The following is a 21,979-nucleotide window of genomic DNA, read 5'->3' on the forward strand; positions in this document are numbered from 1 at the left end:
AGATGAGCTGAAATGAAGTCATTGGAGAAAGATGTGAAGTCCCCCATTTTAAGTTCTGTTGCCTTTTGGTGAGGAGCCACCAGAGCTTATCAATCAATATATAGCATTTAGATACGGGGTAAAAGATTTGAAGGGAATTTCTATGTTTAGCCTACTGTGTAGACTGATAGACTCCTACCACAGTCATAGTGGACATGAGCTGGTTATATTAACTCCAGCTATAAGGCCAATATCCATATTTTAGAATAGGAAAAGCATATTGGAGCTTCTGTAGAATATCCTGACAGTGTGGCATGCATTAAACCAAATAACAGTTTTGTCTAAAATCATCAATAATGTCAGTTATAAACTAAGAAGTCACCTCTCAAAGCATTCATCATCTTCTATCTTCAGGATTATTCTAATCATTTATATAGCAAGCCTGTTCCATCTTAAATCAACAAACAGAACCAGTGAAAGGAACCAGTGATTGATTGAAACAGCAAAACCCTTTAACCTCAGTTTCCTTCTAGCTATGTAAACATAGCTACTCATTGTCTCTTTGTGTAGAGTGAAATAATCTGAAAACAGTGTTCTTCGGTGTAAAATGTTAGGAGAAACTCGGGTGTGGAGTAGCAGGCACTCTGTGCTATTTTGTGATTTTGCTGTAAATCTAAAACCATTCTGAGGGGTGCCTGGGTGGCTCAGTGGGTTAAGCCTCTGCCTTCCGCCCAGGTCATGATCTCAGGGTCCTGGGATCAAGCCCCACATCAGGCTCTCTGCACAGCAGGGAGCCTGCTTCCTCCTCTCTGCCTGCCTCTCTGCCTGCTTGTGATCTCTGTCTGTCAAATAAATAAATAAAATCTTTAAAAAAAAATTTAAAAAACCATTCTGAAATAAAAGGTTTTATTGGTTAAATGTCTAGGTCTTGATCTCAGGGTCATGAGTTCAAGCCTCCAGTCAGGCTCCATGCTGGGTGTGGAGCCTCCTTTAAATGAATGAATGAATGAATGAATGAACAAATAAGTAAATAAATATATAAATAAAACGTTTATTTAAAAAATTGTCTCTTCACCATCTCATTTTCATCAAATCCCACTCCCTACTCACGCTACTGCAGTGTTTCACTCAGCACTGAACTGAAAGGACTTCACAAAGTTAGCAATAATCGCCATGTTGGTAAATCCAGTGGTCTCTGGTAGTCCTTATTTCCTTTAACTTCTCAGGCGTATTGAACACTTTTGATCACTCTCTCCTTTCTGAAACATTTTCAAAGGAAGACTCTGTTGCTCTTTACCGAAAAGAGAGAGCTGAATGTGAATGTGTTGTATGCTAAGTAAGGGAGAACCACATTTGAAAGGCACAGTCTTCTTTAACAATCAGTCGAGGGGCCCCTGGGTGACTCGGTTAAGTGTCTGCCTTTGGCTCAGGTCATGATCCCAGTCCTGGGATCCAGCCCCGCATCGGGCTCCCTGTTTAGTGGGGAGTTGGCTTCTGCTACTTCCTTTGCTCCTCCCCTCCTCTCATCTTTTTTCTGGCTCTCTTTCTCAAATAAAAATAAAAATAAAATAAAATAAGATAAAATAAAAACCAGTAGCTTTGGGGAGTTTATAGAGTGCAAAGACTGACATACTTTCAGAAGTGGGAGTATTTGGCATGAGGTTAAACTTCAGCATTGAAAGATTGGTTATCAGAACCACACTGTTGCTGTTTAACTGACTTGAATGTATGGTTACCAGACAGTTTTGTCATGCAAGTCCTCACTAACCAATTGAGATGGATTTAAAACCAGTTCTGCAGATTATTTTATATTTCTTGGACTGTGGCCAAAGAGCAATCAGCCCTTTCCTTGAATTATTAGAAGTAAATCAACTTTTTAATTTCTCCCTTGGCTTCTGTTCTCTCCTAACTTTCCTCCCATGTCATTAATTCCCCCATTTCAAGTTTTACTTGCCATACCATTTTCCCTTTTTAAATGCTAGACACTAAGTATTAGAATTCCTACTATCCATATACTTTAGTACATGTGTCCTAAGACCTCTTCTCTCCTCATCAGTCTTGATGATTTCAGCTATGTCGTTAAACACAATTTCCTTGCTTTTACCTCCTTAAAGTAGGTGTCTAGCTGAAACCTTACCTCTCTACCTCATATTTTTGTATCTAACTGCCTAATTAATGTCTTCATGTGATTGTCCAATGCATATTTCAAGCTCAATATGGCCCCAATGAATCTTCTCCCTAAAAATGCACTTCCATTGATAGCCCTGTTCATCTCAGCTAATGACAATTCAGTTATTATTTTTTATATTTTATTTTTACTGAGATATAATTGACCTAAAAAATTGTTTAAGGTACATAGCATGTTAATTTGATACATTTATATATTACAATATGTTTATCACCATAGCATTACCTAACATCTCTCTTGTGTCACATAATTATCTTTTGTGGTGGGAACACTTAAGATCCAGTCTTTTAGCAACTTTGAAGTTTACGACACAGTGCTGTTGCTTATAATCATTATGCTGTGCATTGGGTCACCAAGACTTATTTATCTACTATTTCCAAGTTTGTGCCCTCAAACATCAAATTTCCCACTACTCATTCTCTGGTAAACACCATTCTACTCTCAGTTTTTAACAAGTTCAGCTTTTTTAGATTCACATATATAACTGATATCATACAGCATTTTCTTACTCTGCCTCACATAACAGAATGCCCTTATGGCCCACCATGTTGTCCTTAATGGCAAGATTTCTTTCTTGTCATGGCTACATAATATTCCACTGCAGGGTGTGTGTGTGTGTGTGTGTGTGTGTGTGTATGTGAGATTGCTTGATGGACTCTTAGGTTGTTCCATATCTTGGCTATTGTGAATAATAGTGCAGTAAACATTCTGACAGGTGTGAAATGATATCTTATTGTGCTTTTTTTTTTTTTAAAGATTTTATTTATTTATTTGACAGACAGAGATCACAAGTAGGCAGAGAGAGAGAGAGGAGGAAGCAGGCTCCCCGCTGAGCAGAGAGCCCGATGTGGGGCTCGATCCCAGGACCCTGGGATCATGACCTGAGCTGAAGACAGAGGCTTTAACCCACTGAGCCACCCAGGCGCCCCATCTTATTGTGCTTTTGATTTGCATTTGCCTGATGATTAACCATACTGAGCATCTTTTCAGGTACCTGTTGACCATTTGGATATATTCTTTGGAAAAATGTATCTTTAGTTCCTCTGTCCATTTTTAAATCAGATTTTATTGTTATTGAATTGTGTGAGTTCTTCACATATTTTGAACACTCAATAAAGAAAGGACAGTTTCAACAAATCGTATTGGGAAAACAGGATAACCACACACAGAAAAATGAAATTGGACCCTTGTCTTATACCACTTATAAAAGGTAACACAAAATGGATTAAAGAATTAAGACCTGATAACATACAGGGAAGAAGCTGCTTGACATTGGTCTGGGCAATGATTTTTTTATTGGATATGACATCAAAAGCTCACGCAATAAAAACAAAAATCAGTAACTAGAACTACATCAAAATTAAAAGCTTCTACACAGAAAAAGACACATTTTTTAAAAAAAGGCAATATGGAATGGGAGAAAATAAAAGCAAACCATGTGTTACATAAGAGGTTAATATATAAAATTTATAAAGAATTCATATAATGCAATAACAATGACAACAAAAAAGACAACCTAATTTTAAAGTGGATGGAGGACCTAACTAGATATTTTTCCAAAGAAGATATCTAAATACCCAATAGGTACGTAAAAAAAGTGCTCAGTCATAAGAAAATTCAGTCCTATGCTATGTTGCCTTGTGAGGGTGGAGTGGTGCTGGAAATGTTTCTCCTACTCCTGTGACCAACTAAACTTGTATTTTGAAGGATTTTTTTGGTTTGTTTGATTGTTTGTTTTACTGCTCCATTGGTGTGCTGAAATCTTTTTGGGAGAAAGCTGTTATGTCTGTAAATTTTCTCTTTCCCACGGTAATTTGCCCAGGTGACATATTCTGGGTTTTTTCCTATGAAAAAGGAACTACTACTACTAATACTCTGAGAGGGGTTGTGGCATGCTTGCAAGCTCTGCTGATTCTGCAGCCATTATGGAGGTCTCTCTATTTACTGCTGGATGCACAGATGGGTCAGATTCCTTCCAGGTCCCTTGGCATCTGGTGCTAGATCCCACAACACCCACAAAGGTGCTTTTGTTCATGGGTGGATATCTAATTCATTGTTAAAAAATAGGGACAAAAAGGAGGAACATCTTAAACCACCGTACTCATGCCCATGTCATTACTCATTCTAGCACCCATCTGTTGAGTTTGAATAATCTTTGACTTTTCTCGTCTCACACCACACTAGTCAATCTGTCAACAAATCCAGTTAGTGTAACTTCAGAATAAATCTGTAAAGTGGTCACATCTTGCATTTTCTATGGCTACTGTCTTGGTCCAAAGCATTATGATTACTTGGAAGATCACTGCAGTAGCCTCTAAACTCATTGTCCTACTTGATTTCTTGATCTTCTCACCTACTATTAAGTTGAGCAAACATCCTGGTTTTCTTGGAACTTACCTAGGTTTAGCACTGACATTCATATGTCTCAGGACACCCCTCAGTCCCGAGAAGCTGGAACAGGTGGTCTCTCTATCATTAACTCTCCAGACAATGTCCAGAGTTGTCTTTTAAAAATACAAAGCCTGGGTGACTTCATCGTTAAGTATCTGCCTTCAGCTCAGGTTGTGATTCCAGGGTCCTGGGATCAAGCCCCTCACCAGGCTCCCTGCTCATCAGGAGCCTGCTTCTCCTTTTCCCACTCCCCCTGCTTGTGTTCCCTCTCTCACTTTGTCTCTGTCAAATAAATAAATAAAATATTTAAAAAAAAATCAGATCAGATCTGATGTTCAAATCCTTCTGTGACTCCCTGCTTCACTCAGAATAAATGCCAATATCCTTACAATGGCCTGCAAGATGATATACATTATATTCTACTGCTTTCTCTGTTCTTCTGACTTTGCTACAACTCCTCATTATTTTGGAACAGCCCCAGTGACTTTTATGTTCCTTGAACTTTCTTAGAATCTTGGTGTTGCTTGCTCCCTCTGGAATACTCACCCTCTACATAAGTATGTTGCTCATTTTAAGTCTTTGCTCAAATGCTACCTTCTCAGTGATCTCCACCCTGACCATTTAACTTAATGTTGCAGTGCCCACTCTCAGAGCTCTGAAGCTTAGTTTCCATGCATTTTTTTCTCCATTGTATTTACCACCTTTAACATATTATGTAATATACTTGCCAGTTATGTACATGTCTGTTAACAATGGAATATAATCTAACGAAGATGGGAATTTTTGTCAGTTTTGTTTACTGATGTATTGTCAGTGCTTAGAATAGTTCCTGGCACATGATGGATCCTCAATACATTTGTGAAATGAACAAATTAATGGCTCTGCCATCTATACATGGAGTGTTTGCTCTCTTTCTTTCCTCCTACTTAGACCACTCTTAATAGTTCAGACCTCTATATGTTTCTTCCTTCTTAACTATATCATCAGAATGTCCTACGAGAATTTCAGACTCAACTTATTCAGTGTAATTCGTTATCTTCCTACTAAAACCACACTTCTTCCAATATGTTCTTTTCTAGTGAATACCATATTTTATATCTGATTATACAAACAAATAACTTGAGACTTACTATGACACCCTCTTCTCCATGATCTACCATATTGAAAATTCTGTCACTTCTGAGTAAGTGGAATCTCTTCATTTTATTCCATCTATACTATCAATATCCCTGCTCACACTTCTATCATTTCTCAGCTGGCAGATGTCTTTAGCTGATTCTTAAAAATATTCTCCTCTCTCTTTTATCCATTCTTCCTACTGCAGTCAAGCTGACACATAAAAATAGAATTCTGTCACCTTGTGAATACACACATACCACCATCACTATGCACAGACATTTAAGTATTTTTTTTATTGCCTTTAGAATAGAATGAATACCAAATCATCAATATAGCCTCCAAGACCAGGTATCGTCTGGCCTTTGCATATGTCACCAACTTTATCTAGTGCAAGCTTCCCCCTAGCTCTCCTAATTCTAGCCATAAAAGTCAGCTGGAGTTCCTTAGAAGCTTTATGCCCTTTCAGCCTTGAGGCGTTCATATGTGTCTGCCTTCTGCCTGAAATGCTCTCCTTTTCTGCTTTTTCCTAATTTACTGCCTGCTTCAGAGCAGTGCTCAAACACTGATCTTTCTAGATCATGTTTTCGGACTCTCCAAACCTGGCCAGTGTCATGATTAGGCTCTCATAAAATCATGCATTTCTTTCTATAATCCTTTAAAAAAATAACTTAAATAATTAGGTGATTGCTTTTTAAATGTCTATCTCCCTAATAAAATATCAGTTACATGAAGGAAGTGCTATTTTTTTTCACAGCTGTTTTTCTCAAGCATTTAAACAGTTCGCCCTGGTCCATTTGGGCTGTTATAACAAAACAGCACAGACTGGGTAACTTATAAACAACAAAAATTTACTTCTTACAGTTCCTAAGGCCAGAAGTTTAAGATCATGTTCCAGAATGGTTGTTTTCTGGTGCAGACCCTTTCCAAAGCACTTTCCAGGTCGCACACTACCAACTTTCAGCTGTATCCTCACATGACAGAAGTGGCTAATGTGTTCTCTGGACTCTCTTTTAGAAGAGCGCTAATTCCATTTATGAGGACTCCATCCTCATTATGTAAGTACCTCCCAGCCTCCCATCTGTAAGTACCATCACATTGTGAATTAGGATTTCAACATATGAATTTTGAAAAAATATTGAGATCATAGCACAATTCTTGGCACGTTTTCGGCATTTACCAATATTTATGAATGAATAGATGAATAGATGGGTGGGTAGATGGAAGGATGGATGAATGAGTGGTGAAGATTAAATTCTAGTTGACGCCTCTCTGATTTTGTCCTTCCTCTCTCTTCTTTCTCCTTATGGCATATTGATGAAAATCTTCTGAACTACATGATAGTCACATTTTGAACATCACATCTATGGCAGCCTTTTTCAGTAATGATAAAGAATTATTTGCTTCCCCTTAGCAAGTATACCTGCAAATTAATCAGTAATTAATTTTGTAATATTCACGTTATGTAAAATAGCAGGCCTGTGCGTGCTTTCCTCTCTTAGTATAGTATGCTGATATGAAACCAGGATATCAGGAAACTAAAAGTCTTGGGAGAGCCTCTCACCTGAGAGGCTTTAGGTGAGGGAAAGTGTATAAAGTGAAATTAGGGTGATTATAGAGTGTTTTCATGGAAGACACCACGTACTGATTGGAGTAGTTATCAGAATTACAAGTAGAGATAAAAGCAAATATTAGTAAGGTAAATTACACAACAGAAGATTTCTGCTAAGGGAGGAAACACTAGCCAAAATGATTAAATTCTGGATAGAGCCTTGCAGATGATCCTATAAAAACATCACTTACCTATATACTTGTTTTACAGGCCACGTTAAAATAAGTGACTTATCTGTGATTATTTCTACCCCCCAATTTGTATTCTTAACAGAAATGTACAAATTTGATTATATGAAATTTTTGGAAAGATTGTGGAAATATATATTTGAAAACATTGTTATACTGGTTTCTGAAATGTAGGATGGCAGGATTAAGATGAGCTTTTCTAACAAAGAATCAAAATAATAATGGCTTAATCAATGCAACAATTTTCCAGAAAGGCAATAATATGTGTATAAGTGGTTCAGAACTAGATTAGACCTTTCACAGTGTTGGGACCCAGCTCTAACCTCTGCCCTTCAGTCTCCTGCTCTACTCCAATACTACTTCCAACCATATTATAATCTGTGGAAAGGGCGCAAGGGGTAGGAGAGAGCATACCCTAGAAAGGGCACATATCAGGTCTGCTCTCATTGGTCAGAACTTAGTGCTAACCATAACTGACGCTAAGGGAGGTTGAGAAATAAACTCATTATCATGAAGACCATGTGTCTGTTTAAAATTGGAGCTACTATTACTGTGAGAGACAAAGAAAAGCTTATTTTATGAGAAAACCAACAATCTCTTAGTAAATAAATCTAGTCTCGTTCACTTTTTATAAACTTCTCACTCAACTTGTTTTCTGGGGTTGGTTTCCAGGGAAAATATTTTTTGGGATACCTTCTGCTTTTAGTAAACAGGCCAATGTTAAGTAAAAATAATGGTAACTAAGGTCAACATGAGAATGAGTGGAAATTCTTACATGGAAAATTATTATAACCTAGAAAGGACTAACAGAAGTCAACTGAGTTACTAAGTTTTTCTTGATGCAAACCAAATTTTGTCACTACAGACTACCTATAATGGAGACTCCATATCCTTTTCATTGTCTCTATGCATTCTGAGTAGCTTGTGTTTTTCCTAGTTAATTTTTGCTCCGATCTGTGGTATCCGCTGAATTGGTGAGAGAACCATCTTTTTTCCCACTTATGGTACCTCATGTAAACACTGCTGAAGTCTAGATGTGGAATAGTCAATATTTGATTTCTCTCAAAGACATCACTCACACAAAACATAATGTATATATCAGAAATTGACTGGATTTTTTGTAATGTTGATCATGCGTGTGTTCATGTTTTATGTCCACATACAAGACAACAAAATATTATTTGTTTGGTTATTTCTTAAAGTGTCTCTTTAAAGTTTCTGCTGACTTAGTCTTGAGTCACCCCTCTCCCTTCTCTTTTCTGTTCTCTATCCCTCCTTGAAATTCCCGTTGATTTCCTACTTAAAACAACTTGGCTTTCTTGTACTTTAAATTTTTTTTTTCTTAGTTCTGTTGATGTGAAAATATTCTTTCAAGCAAAGATGATTCTTAACTAATTTTTGATATCAGTTACCAAATATTGGTATGATAATCGTCTTGCTATTTGTGTTCCGATGATATGCATTTCCTGAATATGAACTATCCAATAGAAATATATGAACCTCTTATTTACTTTAACATCTTCTAATATCACATTAACAAACTAAATACAAATATGTATAATTAATAATATCTTTTATTTAACTAAATAAATCTAAAATTATATGTAAAATTAAAATTAAGATAAAATCAGTATAAAAATTATTGAGAAATTTAATCACTTTCTTTTTGTGCTAAGCTTTTAAAATTTGATATTTATTTTAAATCTCTAGCAGCACATCTCAATTCACATGCTAAATTTTCAATGGGTATCATGATTTCTATTTAGATTTCATAATTTCAAAGCTCAGATTTACATACTCAAATGTTTGCCAATATACATAAAAGTTTTCCAATAATTGAAAGGCAAAATTAATTTTCCTTTTATATTCACATATACATTGATATACATTGATACATTGATAGAACTTATTCAACTTATATAGGAGAATTGATTTTACTTTGAAGCAAGAACATTTCAGTTTTAAAATTGTAGTTGTCCAAGTTAAATAAATTCACAACTTTTGCATCAATTTATAGTTACATTGAATTCAAAGAAGTACTCCATTACTTAAAGGGCAGTTCTACATCTGACAGTATAAACAAGGCCTTTTAAAATTTTTCTTGTAATTTTGCAGCTAACTTCCATAGCAAACCCATTGTTCATATTGATTCATGTTAGAAATGTTTTTTAAATCGTTATAATTGATTTATATTTTAAAAACTCATAATTTCAAAATTAATTCTAGTACCTCTCTCATCAGTTCACAAAGTCTTCTTTTCTTTGAAGCTTTAAATTTAGCTTGTTCATATACAGTGAAAAAAATCCCAATTCATATTGCCATATTTATCTTTGATTCTTGAATATTTAACAAGGATTTCTCTTGTTTCCAGAAAATTCTGAATTTGAGTTTACAATGCAGTAAATCTTTTTAAAAACTCTTCCATGCCTTAATCAATGAGTACTGACAAAGCACTAAACAGTATTAAATTATTGTTTTGGGGGCGCCTGGGTGGCTCAGTGTGCTAAGCTTCTACCTTTGGCTCAGGTCATGATCCCAGGGTCCTGGGATCGAGCCCCGCATCGGGCTCCCTGCTCAGTGGGGAGCCTGCTTCCCTTCCTCTCTCTCTGCCTACTTGTGATCTCTTGTCTGTCAAATAAATAAATAAAATCTTTAATATATATATATATATACATATATATATATATTGTTTTGTGTTTCATTCAAAAGTTCTAAAAATTGGCTATGATTCATGTGTTTATGACACCTTTGATCATCTACTTCAAAAGCCAAAGCATAGATGTTTTTAACATTTCTCATACAGTGGGCTAAAGCAATAAGAGAACTATCAGTCTCTTGTTTTAAAGTCTCAATAAATCAGAGTGCCTGGGTGGCTCAGTCAGCTAAGCATCTGCCTTTGGCTCAGGTCATGATCCTGGGGTCCTGGGATGAGGCTCTGCATCAGACTCCCATCAGACTCCCTAGTCAGTGGGGAGTCTGCTTCTCCTGCTCTTTTTACAAGCTCCCCCACTCCTGCTCTATCTCTCCTCTCAAATAAATAAATAACATCTTTTAAAACAATCTCAATAAATCCTATTTTTGACCTAATACAGAGCACTGTTTTATATTTTTATTTTTCATATCTAGCTGAAATCCTTCTTTGAAGGATGCAAAACATTCAAAGGTATATATGGCTGAGGTTGATATTTTAGATTGACAACATTGTCTCATAAATTTGAAAGTCCACTGAGCCCAAATATTTAATTAGAAAGTGTATTTTGTTTTATATGACTCATCTAAAGAAAAGAAAAAAGGTGTTGCAATTTTTCAAATTTTGAATCAAATGATTCTTGATATTCTTGGAAAGGTGTACCATGGGCAATTGTTTAGTAACTTCACTGAAGATCTGTCAAGTTTTAAAAATCAAAATATTTTCCTCATGACTCACTAACTAAACTTTCATAACTAAACTTTCATAACTAAAATAATAATTTATTTTACCATCTCTTGATTTTTTTTTAAAGATTTTATTTATTTATTTGACAGAGAGAAATCACAAGTAGATGGAGAGGCAGGCAGAGAGAGAGAGAGAGAGAGGGAAGCAGGCCCCCTGCTGAGCAGAGAGCCCGATGCGGGACTCAATCCCAGGACCCTGAGATCATGACCTGAGCCGAAGGCAGTGGCTCAACCCACTGAGCCACCCAGGCGCCCCTAACATCTCTTGATTTTAAAATGGCTTTTTGGGTATGTGTTCAAGAATCCAAGTTGTTTTATAGCTGACCAATAGCAATCTTAGATCTGTTAAAAATAATTTATAATTTTTGGCATTTAATTTTTATTTTATTATTATTAATTAATTTTTTAGAGAGGGAGAGAGGAAGGGGAGGGGAGGGATAAAAGGAAAGAGAATCCTAAGCAGGCTCCTTGCCCAGCATGTAGTCCAATGCAGGGCTTGATATCCCAACCCTGAGATCATGACCTAAACTGAAAGAAGAGTTGGGTGCTCAACACACTGAGTGACCCAGTCACTCTAATTTTTATTTTAAATGACTGGTTTCTTCAATTTTTGGGGGGGTATTGAGATAAAATTTTTATCAAATGTATTATGTCCACTGAACATTGTTCTCTTTATTATCAAATTGTCTTTGCAGATCAAGCAACTTTTTCATTTTGCACTTCTGCAGCTAATTTTAATGGCCATATGTATTTTTTAATTAAAAATAATTGTTATAATTAATAAATATTTCAACTTATCAATTACAGTTTATAAAGGTACCATTGCAACTCTTGCTGTTTTCATAAAATATTCAAATTCAAATAAACACACTATAATGTTACGTAAAAAATTAAAATTAAAGCAATCCATAGACACCAACTGAATTGATGATAGACATGTGTAGTAATAGAATTAATGAATGGTTCCAACATAAACATTATAGCAATAATATCTTACATAATCTAACAGTTAAAATGAAATGTAGCTCTACCAAAATAATAAACTTGTGTAACACAAAAATATATTTTTTTTAAAGATTTTATTTATTTATTTGACAGACAAATCACAAGGAGGCAGAGAGGCAGGCAGAGAGAGGGGTGGGGGAAGCAGGCTCCCTGCTGAGGAGAGAGCCCAATGTGGGGCTCGATCTCAAGACCCTGAGATCATGACCTGAGCTGAAGGCAGAGGCATTAACCCACTGAGCCACCCAGGCGCCCCACACAAAAATATTTTATGCCACTTCAGTTTTTAAATGTAAATAAAGTAAAAGTAAATTAAAAGTTACATTCCTTAGACTCATTAGCCACATTCAAATATTCAATAGCCACATGTGGCTAGTGGCTACTATATTGAATAGGACAGTTATAGGGGCTACGGTGACATCTCTTAATGTTTAACTCTCAGTGATTTCTTACATTTAATAATTGCAATAAGTTTCAAAAGAACATGTTTCTCTGGATTGTCTGCTTTGTCATAAATTCCGTCTTTTATGTATTCTTCCTACCTAGTATATTGCCAGTTCTTGGTAAACATTATGTGAATAAATAAGCAAAACTAGAGTTTACTGTTTTGTATTCCTTCCAGTGATAGACTTTTACAGTATATTTAGAGCAACCTATAAATCCAGTCAAATCTAGAGACTAGGTCACCTGTTCAGCTTCTCTGCAGCCATCAGCTTTGGTTTCAATTCTCTTCAGACATCTCAGTCATCATCACTCATTTGAATGCTTTCCAGCCGCCAAAATTCTGCTGCTATCATTCTCCCATATTCTCCCAGTCTCTGTGGGTTAATGCTTTTGCAATGTCATTTCAGGAAGGTGTAGAAATAAATGCTTGTATCCAATTACCACATTTTCGTTTCCTCTTTTAGCTCAATATAATCTGTATTTTGGCCTCCTCTTTATTATAGGTATTCTCTCTAAAGTTACCACTGACCTGCATATTAGCAAATCCCACCGACTCTTTTCAATTCTACAATATTTCAGGACTTTTATCTCTTCATTTTCTAGAGACCAGTTTCTTCTGGTTCTTCTTTTATTTCTGTATTTATACTTCTTTATGCTTTCCCTTTGTCTCTTAAAAGCCCTCAATTTTCTTATCTACTCTTTTTATATTTTTATATAGACCTTAATTTTTCACTAAACTTAAGACCATTCAAATTTAAATTCATTATTTTCTCACAGAAATACATTTCTTCCCTTATGTAAATTCTATACAAGCAAGAAATATGTTTTTCTTGTGGTGCATAATTTCATTTCCAATCCTAGCAGGTGCCAGCAATGTAGTAAGCATATAATAAATGTTGTAGAATGATTTAATGAATTAAAATTCATTTTAAATTTTGTTTTCTTGCATTTCTGACTAGATTTATCTTCCATTTCCTTCTTTGGCTTTTCTTTACTTTTTTTTTTTAAGATTTTATTTATTTATTTGATAGATCACAAGTAGGTAGAGAGGCAGGCAGAGAGAGGGGGGAAGCAGGCTCCCTGTTGAGCAGAGAGCCCAATGTGGGGCTCGTTCCCAGGACCCTGAGATCATGACCTGAGCTGAAGGCAGAGGCTTAACCCACTGAGCCACCCAGGCACCCCTCCTTTGGCTTTTCTTTCTCAGTCACCAGTTAAATGTTTTTCTCCAGGTTCATCCTGGGCCTTCTATGCATTTGACTCCAAACCCTCTCTGTTTTCTCTTATCCATGACTGTAACTATTCCATTTATAATTGTGACTACTATGTTTGGATTTCTAGTTCCAAATTTTATATAAAGGTCCAGAATCACATCTTCAGTTGCTTACTATGCACCATCAGAGTTTCACTCTGGCCTCTAAAATTTAACTCTTACAATTTCCAGTAATTTCTTCACCATTCATTACAATCTGTTTCATCTTTTGCTCCCTATCCTGGATTATGGAATCACTATCCACCAAGTTGTCCATGATGCACTCTCCCTCCATCTCCCTATATCAGGGAATTCGTCACCATATCCTGTGTTGTCCAGTTCATAGAATTTCAAACCCAGTTGCCTTTGTAGGTCATGTGCTACTATCTGATCAATAATTCCTTTTCCCCTCCCATTTCCTCATTGCAAGACGGTCCCATCTGATCTTCCTGTCATCCTTCCTTCCCATATTAGTCCATCTTCCATATTTTCTTATTATCTAGATGATTAGCTTTCTAAAATTCAAACTTGGCTATATATCTCTCTTGAACAAAACCTTTTTATTTTTGTCTCCTCTTATCCAAACACGGAAGGACCTCACAGCCTATTTTTTCTAGACTTAGCTCACAACTCCTTTCCTCCACCTTTAACTTCTATAATGAGCCGTGGCAGGCTCTCTATTAATAAACCTAGTGAAATTATTTTATCTATTTCTGAAACTGCTATCCCCTTTACTGCCTTTTTGTATATTTTTAGAGAAATACATCTATTTCCCTCTGCCTGGAATGGCTTTCTGCCTCATCTTTGCCTCTGGAATCATTCAGTACTCCTGCACATGGATATTCACAGCCTATCTGTAGGTTCTCACATAAAAACACAGCTATCAATCTATCATTATTTGAGAAAGTTATTCTCTTGTAAACCTTCACCTTGCAGAGGGGAGATGTGTGAAAGTAAGGGGGTAGTGCTAAACCATACATAATCAAATAAATCCATCCTGCTAATTAGTATCATCTCAGGTGTGGGGTCTGGCCAGGCTCACTAGCTTAGGGGCAACTCACATTCTATTTCTGCTCTAAGGCTTTCTTATAGGCAGTCAGCCACTTTCTGTGTTTCCTTTGTATTTGGCTCATAGTCCCATTAAAGCACATACTAGATAGTTTTCTAGTCATTGGTTGACATGTCTACTGAAATGTGATTTTCTTATGAACAAATCCAATTTATCTTTATATCCCTGCATATATAGTTTACTCTGAATTTATTTCTTTTGAATGAATAAATTTAAAAGAACAGAGGAGTGAGGGGTAGGTTGAAGACCTGTGAATGAAAAAACTGTTCTTGATAGCTCTCGAGTTCCTTGATTATATATTTCTAGAGGGTAGACTATATCCGCCAAGGTAAGAATTTTTAATAAAATGCTCCTTTCAAAGGAAGTCTCTAAGATAGCAGCATTTCCTATGCTTGCAGGTTGAGATTTTGGTTTATATGGATCAGAACTTTTGTTCAGGAACCTTTAAGTAGCCTCATGTATGGAGATTAGCTTTTCATGGACCCTTTTGTGGCATGAGCAAAAGCACAACTCCTGTGATCCCTCCAAAATTGCTAAGTGGGAAGGAGAAGGAGGACTTTGCCCAAGAATTTCAGGGTCTACTTGGAAGTAAATGAACAATGCTTTTCCCCTTTCTCATTTAATATAAGAGAGTATTTTTATTTAAAATTCTTCCCATGGAAGGTACTGTGAAAATAATATTTTAATCATCAGATCATTTATTAAAAGGTATGATACTGGCCCAAGGGCTAGCCTCTATACTTTAAACACATAATCCAAGAATTTGAGAGCTATCAAGATGAACTTTTTGTTTTTGTTACTTAATTTCAGTGTTGGGAGGTTTACTTTAGTAAAGTACGGCACTCCAACCAAGATGAATGGCAGGCACGTTTCTTAAAAATGCATCAACTTAGAGAGGCAAGAAATCTAAACTGGAGTAACTTGAGGTACTAAGGGCAGATCTATGTTTAACTGTGGCTACTTCTGGCCCTTGCTCTAAATCCAAAAACTTTGCGAGAAATTTGCTTTGGGGAATATTAGCTGACATGTGATTACAAACTCTAACAGCTATAAGTTGGGACCCACAGTTGGCACCACATTAAGAATTATGGTAGGCATATGGGCCTGGTATTATTACCCTGTGGACAAATTTCCCAAGGACTGTGCAGAATTCTGCTCCAAGAATAATAGCAGTAGTGCTCAAGCCAGTCTCCAGGTCCTTCTACTCTTGCTGTTAGGAGAAAATTGACTTACCTTTGGACTGGGTAAACTTACCCTGGGATTCCTGAATAATTAAAGCGCAGGGAAAATGAGTCTTGATGGGGACTGGTGAGCTCCCTGCTAATAATAAGTCATGAATAATTTGAATGATTAATTAAAGAACAGAGATGGCATATTTGCTCTCTGCAGTTGTGGTGAGGCTCATACTAGTTAAATAGAATACTGTGTGGAACTGTTTTTGATACATAGAAGTCCAATGGTATGACATCTTTTAGTAAAATCATACAGTTATGAATGCTTCATTAGTGAAAAATACTATACACATGAAAGAAGCTTTATAATAGATTATTGTTATAAATTTAGAAGTTACGTAAGAATATTTGTGGAAATATAGTAGCAGTTACTCTCAGTGAAATTATTCTAAACCAGGTAAATGAAGGAAACTTACCGATATTGATTCTCTGATCTTGTACAAGGGAACTGTCTTAGATATACTTCTATCATAAACCATTTATCCAAGGCTTTGAGGCAGATGTGCTTAAGTCAGAAATGTAAATAACACATATTTAGAGGCAAAGCATATTCTAACTAGGAGAAAAAAGGCAAGACTTTTGTTGTCTTTCATGACCCATTTAATCCTGTTGCTTTCCATTCATTATGAATGTTTCTGAATGGTGCCAAAATAGGTGAAAAGTGGAAGATTAAATCATGTTCAGCCAACCACTTGTTTGGCCACACTGTGCCAAAAGTAAAATGCCATTTAATTTTTTTTTTCAGCTAGTTGCCTGATTTTTTTTTCCATTCTCACTCTTATTTTTTTCTTCCTTCTTTGCTTTGAATTTAGTTTGCTCTTCTTTTTCTAGTTTCTTAAGGAATTAGATTATTTGTTTGATGTCTTGTTTCTTTTTAATGTAGATGTTTAAAGTTATAGATTTCCCTTTAAGCCCTGCTTTCACTGTATTCCATAATTTCGGTAACGTGCTCCTATATTGTTTAAGTTTCCTCCCTCCTTTATACATTGGTCACAAATTATATCTTTATACATTATGTGCACACTGACAGATTGATAAATATTGCACTGTGCAGTTGTCTTTTAAATCAAATAGTAAAAAAAATAAAAAAGAGTAAAAAACAAAAGAAATAGATTTACATTGTCTTTTATATTTACCTGCGTAGTTCTCTTTACCAATACTCTACCTCTTCATGTGGATTCAAGTTACTGTCTGTTGTTATTAATTTCTGCCAGGAAGATTTCTTTAGACTTTCTTCTAATGCAAAGCTGCTGGCAACAAAAAAATAGTCTTTTTATCTCCAATTTTAAAACTTTCCTTTATTTTTGAAAAATAGTTTTGCCAGAAGTAGGATTCTCAGTTGACAGTTCCTTTCAGAGCTTTATCCCACTATCTTCTTGTCTTCATGATTTCTTTTGTGAAATCAGCTGTTACTATTATGGAGGATCCCTTATATGTAATGAGTTACTTCTTTCCTGTTGCTTTCAGGATTCTCTTTTTGACTTTAGTAATTTGATTATAATGTGATTCAGAGTGGATCTTTAGGTTTGTCCTACTTAGAGTTACTGTACCCCCTAGATGTATAGATTCATATCTTTCATCAAATTGGAGAAATTTTAAACCATCATTTCTTTTAATTTTTGACCATATGCATATGTTTCTATGTTTTATGGTATTGAACAAGTTTCTAAGGTTAAGTTAACTTTCCTCATTCTTCTTCTTCTCTTCCTCTTCCTCCCCCCTTTGAGTCGGGTCTTTCAGATCCATCAGACAAAAGTAAATGGGGACATTTCACTGGAAATGAGATTCATTCTTTTTCCTGTAGTGCTGGTAACACAAGTTGTTATTTTAAAATCTATCACTTATCTGGGGAATGGCAGATGGGCTAGAGCAAGTTAAAATACCATGAAGCTTGCTGTTCTTACTGAGCTATTTTTCTTGATTAAATATTCCCACATTGCTGCAAGTCTTTGGTTAATTTCCAGATTTTTAAAAAAAGTTGATTCAGAAAATTTTTCCCCCCGGGTTTATTTTTGTTTATTTATGAAGGAATAGACTTTCAAAAATTCTTAACCTATTATTTTCACTGAAGTCACCATGGATTTAATCTTTTTAATGCCTGAAAATGGTTGGTACTATTTATCTTATTTTGCTGCTAATAAGAGAGTGAGTGAGTGAGTGTTTGAGTGACTGAGAAAGAGAGAGTAAGAGAGAATATTAATTTGCCTAGAAACCAAGTGAAGCAAGCTAACTCAAGATCCATTACTTATGTTAAATACAATATTAGGTTATCTTTTAAAAATTCAACTTTGTGATGACGGAGGTCCTCAACAAGAATAATAACTCCCTATCATGTTTGTTGAAAAATTTTTTGCTTCATGTGAATAGTAGGCTCAGATGATCTTGAGCAATTACTATGCAAAACATTTTATCTACAGTGTCATATTAGATCTTACAAGTTTATGAGATACTTCTATTTTTTTAATGGGAAAATTCATATTTAGAAGTTTTAAATAACTTATTTAAAATCAATGCCATGGTTAAAATTTAATCCAGAACTATTAACTAAAAGATATCATTCTCTTCTTCTAAAATCATTGGACTTAGTGATCTATCTGGAAGCCAAAAAAAAAAAAAAAAATCAGATTATTCTATCCCATCAATTACTTTTCTGCAAACAATTGAGGAAAATGAATGTTTGAAAATATTAACCTTACATTAGTATTAACTAACATTCATTTAGCAATAGCATGCTCTGTTCTTGCCATGCATTTTCTCTGTTTATATCAATCCAATAATGTGGGTTTCTTGATTCCCTTTAGATATAAAAATGAGAGGTGAAAACATAAGTATTGCCTAAAGTCACAAAGTAAGTAAATGATTGAGCTGAAAATCAATAGTAGACTATCTAATCCCAGAGTTCATGCTTTTTTCATTGTATACAGCTACTTATACTTTGTAGACAAAATACTTGAGAGATATCAAAGGTGATAAATGGGAATCAATGGCATACAATGGTGAGGTACTATCCTCATGTTAAGACTTAATTGAATAGTCATCTGATTTTTTGAGAATATTTGCTCTCTATTTTGGAAGTGTAACATGGAGAATTTCAAACTTAACACAAATAGAAATTTATATCCCACTAAGAATACCTCTTAGGCACCAGAAAGTACTTGGATATGATCCAAAATGTACCAATGCTCTTTATTATCTAAAGAGCAGCAGAATGAAACAAAACAAAACAAAAAAGATTTCCTTCACAGGTTCACCAATACAATGTCAGTCCTCAAAAATGCAGGTGGGTCTCAGTAATGTGTTCTACTATAATATCTTCCCCCTAAGATTCTGCTACATTAATGCAATACAAAGGGCAAACCCAATCTCCAATCTCAGGAAGTTCTCGTATTTATCTATATGTGTGTTTACCTGTTCATCTATAAAATACCACATCATTTCTGTAAAATGGAGTCCCATATGCTGGATATGGAGAAAAGGACAATGCGGTAGTCTTCCCTTGCATTTTTGCAATGATTTCCAACTGATGAGTTCATTACTTTTTTTCTCTTTTTAAATTGTCATTTAAATTCTAGTTAGTTAACATACAGTACAATATTGGTTTCAGGAGTAGAATTCAGTGATTGTTCATTTGTATATAATACCCAGTGCTCAACATAACAAGTGTCCTCGTTAATACCCATCACCCATCTAGCCCATCCCCCAACCACCTCTGGCAAAAATTGTTCTCTATCAGAATCTTATGGTTTGTTTCTTTTCCTCTTTTTTTTCTCTCCTTCCCACATGTTCATCTGTTTTGTTTCTTAAATTCCACATATGAATGAAATGATACGGTATCTGTCATTTTCTGACTGACTTATTTCACTTAGCATAATACTCTCTAGCTCCATCCACGTTGTTACAAATGGCAAGATTTCATTCTTTTTGAAGCCAGCTCATCTCAACTATATCTATGCAACAGAATGGAGAGGTGAAAAGTTGATTCATGTGTTCATAAGAATTCAATGTATTATTACAATGATAGCTATCATTTGATGAGTAATCATTGTATAGTTTTGCCTGTATTACCACCTACTATGGAGATATCAGTATTACTTTTGCTTTTAAAATTAGAAAATTGAAGCTAGAATGAGTTAAACAAATATACAAGATTATACAGCAGATTAGGAATGGGATTTAAACTCAAGACTTCTAATAGCAGAGTCCTCTCTGTACCACTGTGTTATATAGACTGACATAACAAAACCAATGGGGAGAAATATGTATTATTCAATTAGATGATGGAGTATTAAACAGCAGCAAAGTGTAACTCAATTATAATTAAGGACATAATTAAAATAAATTACAAAATGGGACATATTTGGAAATGTATATTAAACATATATGATGGAAAAGAATTGACATCTTTGACATAAAAGTTATTTAAAATCAACAATAAGATGATAGACACCTTACATATTAAGATGAATAAAATGAGAAACAAAAGAAAAGTTTCAAGTGACCAATAACTTCAAGACCCTAGGTTTAAATCCTCTGATGACTAGAAAAACACAACTCAAAGTCTCATGAAATGCCAGTTTAACTTACACAATTAGTAAAGGTTATTTTTTTTTAAATGATTTGCAATTTTGAAGAGCAAATGGTGAAGATAACACATTTATACATATATAATTGTTTTATTTAATTTTTGCAAAGAATGACACAGGAAACAAAAACATAAGTTAGGCAGACAATTACATTTCTGTAAATCTTAAAAAATCTTTAAAAAAATTTGACCTATGTTTGAAATCAAGAATCTGAAGTAAACCTTGAAGATAGATTAAAAAACAAACAAACAAACCAAAATCCCATAAAACCCACTGTTCTTCCCTCAAAAATTTGTGGAATTGGTCCCTAAGATCTTAGATATGTTTTTAATGACTTCATGTTCTCCATTCAAAATTTCATGTATGTAAAAATTTTTCATGGAATATGGCACTGAATTTTATAAATTTTTAAAATACCAGGCTTACTTCAAATGTAAGTTACTTGGTTCCTAGGACTGGCACTATAATACACTATTTAGTTAGTGTGAGTGTGAAGAGAACAAATCTGAGGCAAAAAAAGTGTATATTGTCACATTTTTTAAAAATGTTTTATGCTAGCAGTAGTAATTGCATTATTATTGTAAGATGAGAGTCTAATTGAATCCTTGGTATGATTCAGAATGAAAAGAAACTTCTTAAATGTCCATTAAATCATTCATATGTAATACCTGTAGGTTCAAACATTATTTAGTAAGAGCTATAATATTTTCTCTGTTCAGTTATTAAACCCCCTAATTTGTAAGAGCTTTCTTTCTTACAGTCGTAGAGCACTTACATACTTTCCTAAAGTGTTTAAATGCATATTTTCACATTTGATTGCTGTGATTATGTAAGGAAAGCAAATGTAATTGCTTCTATTTTATTTACTTTATTTTACTTATTTTTTTTTAAAGATTTATTTATTTATCTAGGTTGGGGGCAGAGGGAGAGAAAAGAATCTTCAGGCAGACTCTCTACCGAGCCTGGAGTCTGATGTGGGGCTTGATTTCATGGCCTGTGAGATCATGACCTGAGCTGAACCAAGAGTCTGACGCTTAACTGACAGAGACATCCAGGGGCCCCCAATTGCTTCTATTTTACATAGGAGGAAACTGAAGGCTAGTGACTTCAAATGCTGTGTTAAGGGTCACAGAGTGTTGGTGACAGAATACAAACTGTTGTGTGTATGTGTGTGTATTTTTTAGTTTTTATTGTTTTGTTTGTTTTCTTCAAGGGTCATTGAAGCATGGATTGAGGAAGGTACTCTATCTGTAAATTCTTTTGTATATAACATGTTTAAAAATCTACTGAACCAACAAAACCCATTATTTTCTTTTGTAATTTCTTGACAAAGTTGCTTCTTTGCAGAAGTGTTTATTACATATCTTTACCCAACTATAAATTTGCCAGAGCAAATACAACGCACTGTATATCCCTTAGCACAGTATTGTAGTATTGTTTCATAGGAATGTAATGTGCTTCTCTTGTATAATTTAAATTTTCTAGTAGCCA

Source organism: Mustela putorius, unplaced genomic scaffold (genome assembly GCF_011764305.1).
Source record: "Mustela putorius furo isolate JIRA1106 unplaced genomic scaffold, ASM1176430v1.1 tig00003834_pilon_pilon_pilon, whole genome shotgun sequence".
Classification (NCBI taxonomy): Eukaryota; Metazoa; Chordata; class Mammalia; order Carnivora; family Mustelidae; genus Mustela; species Mustela putorius.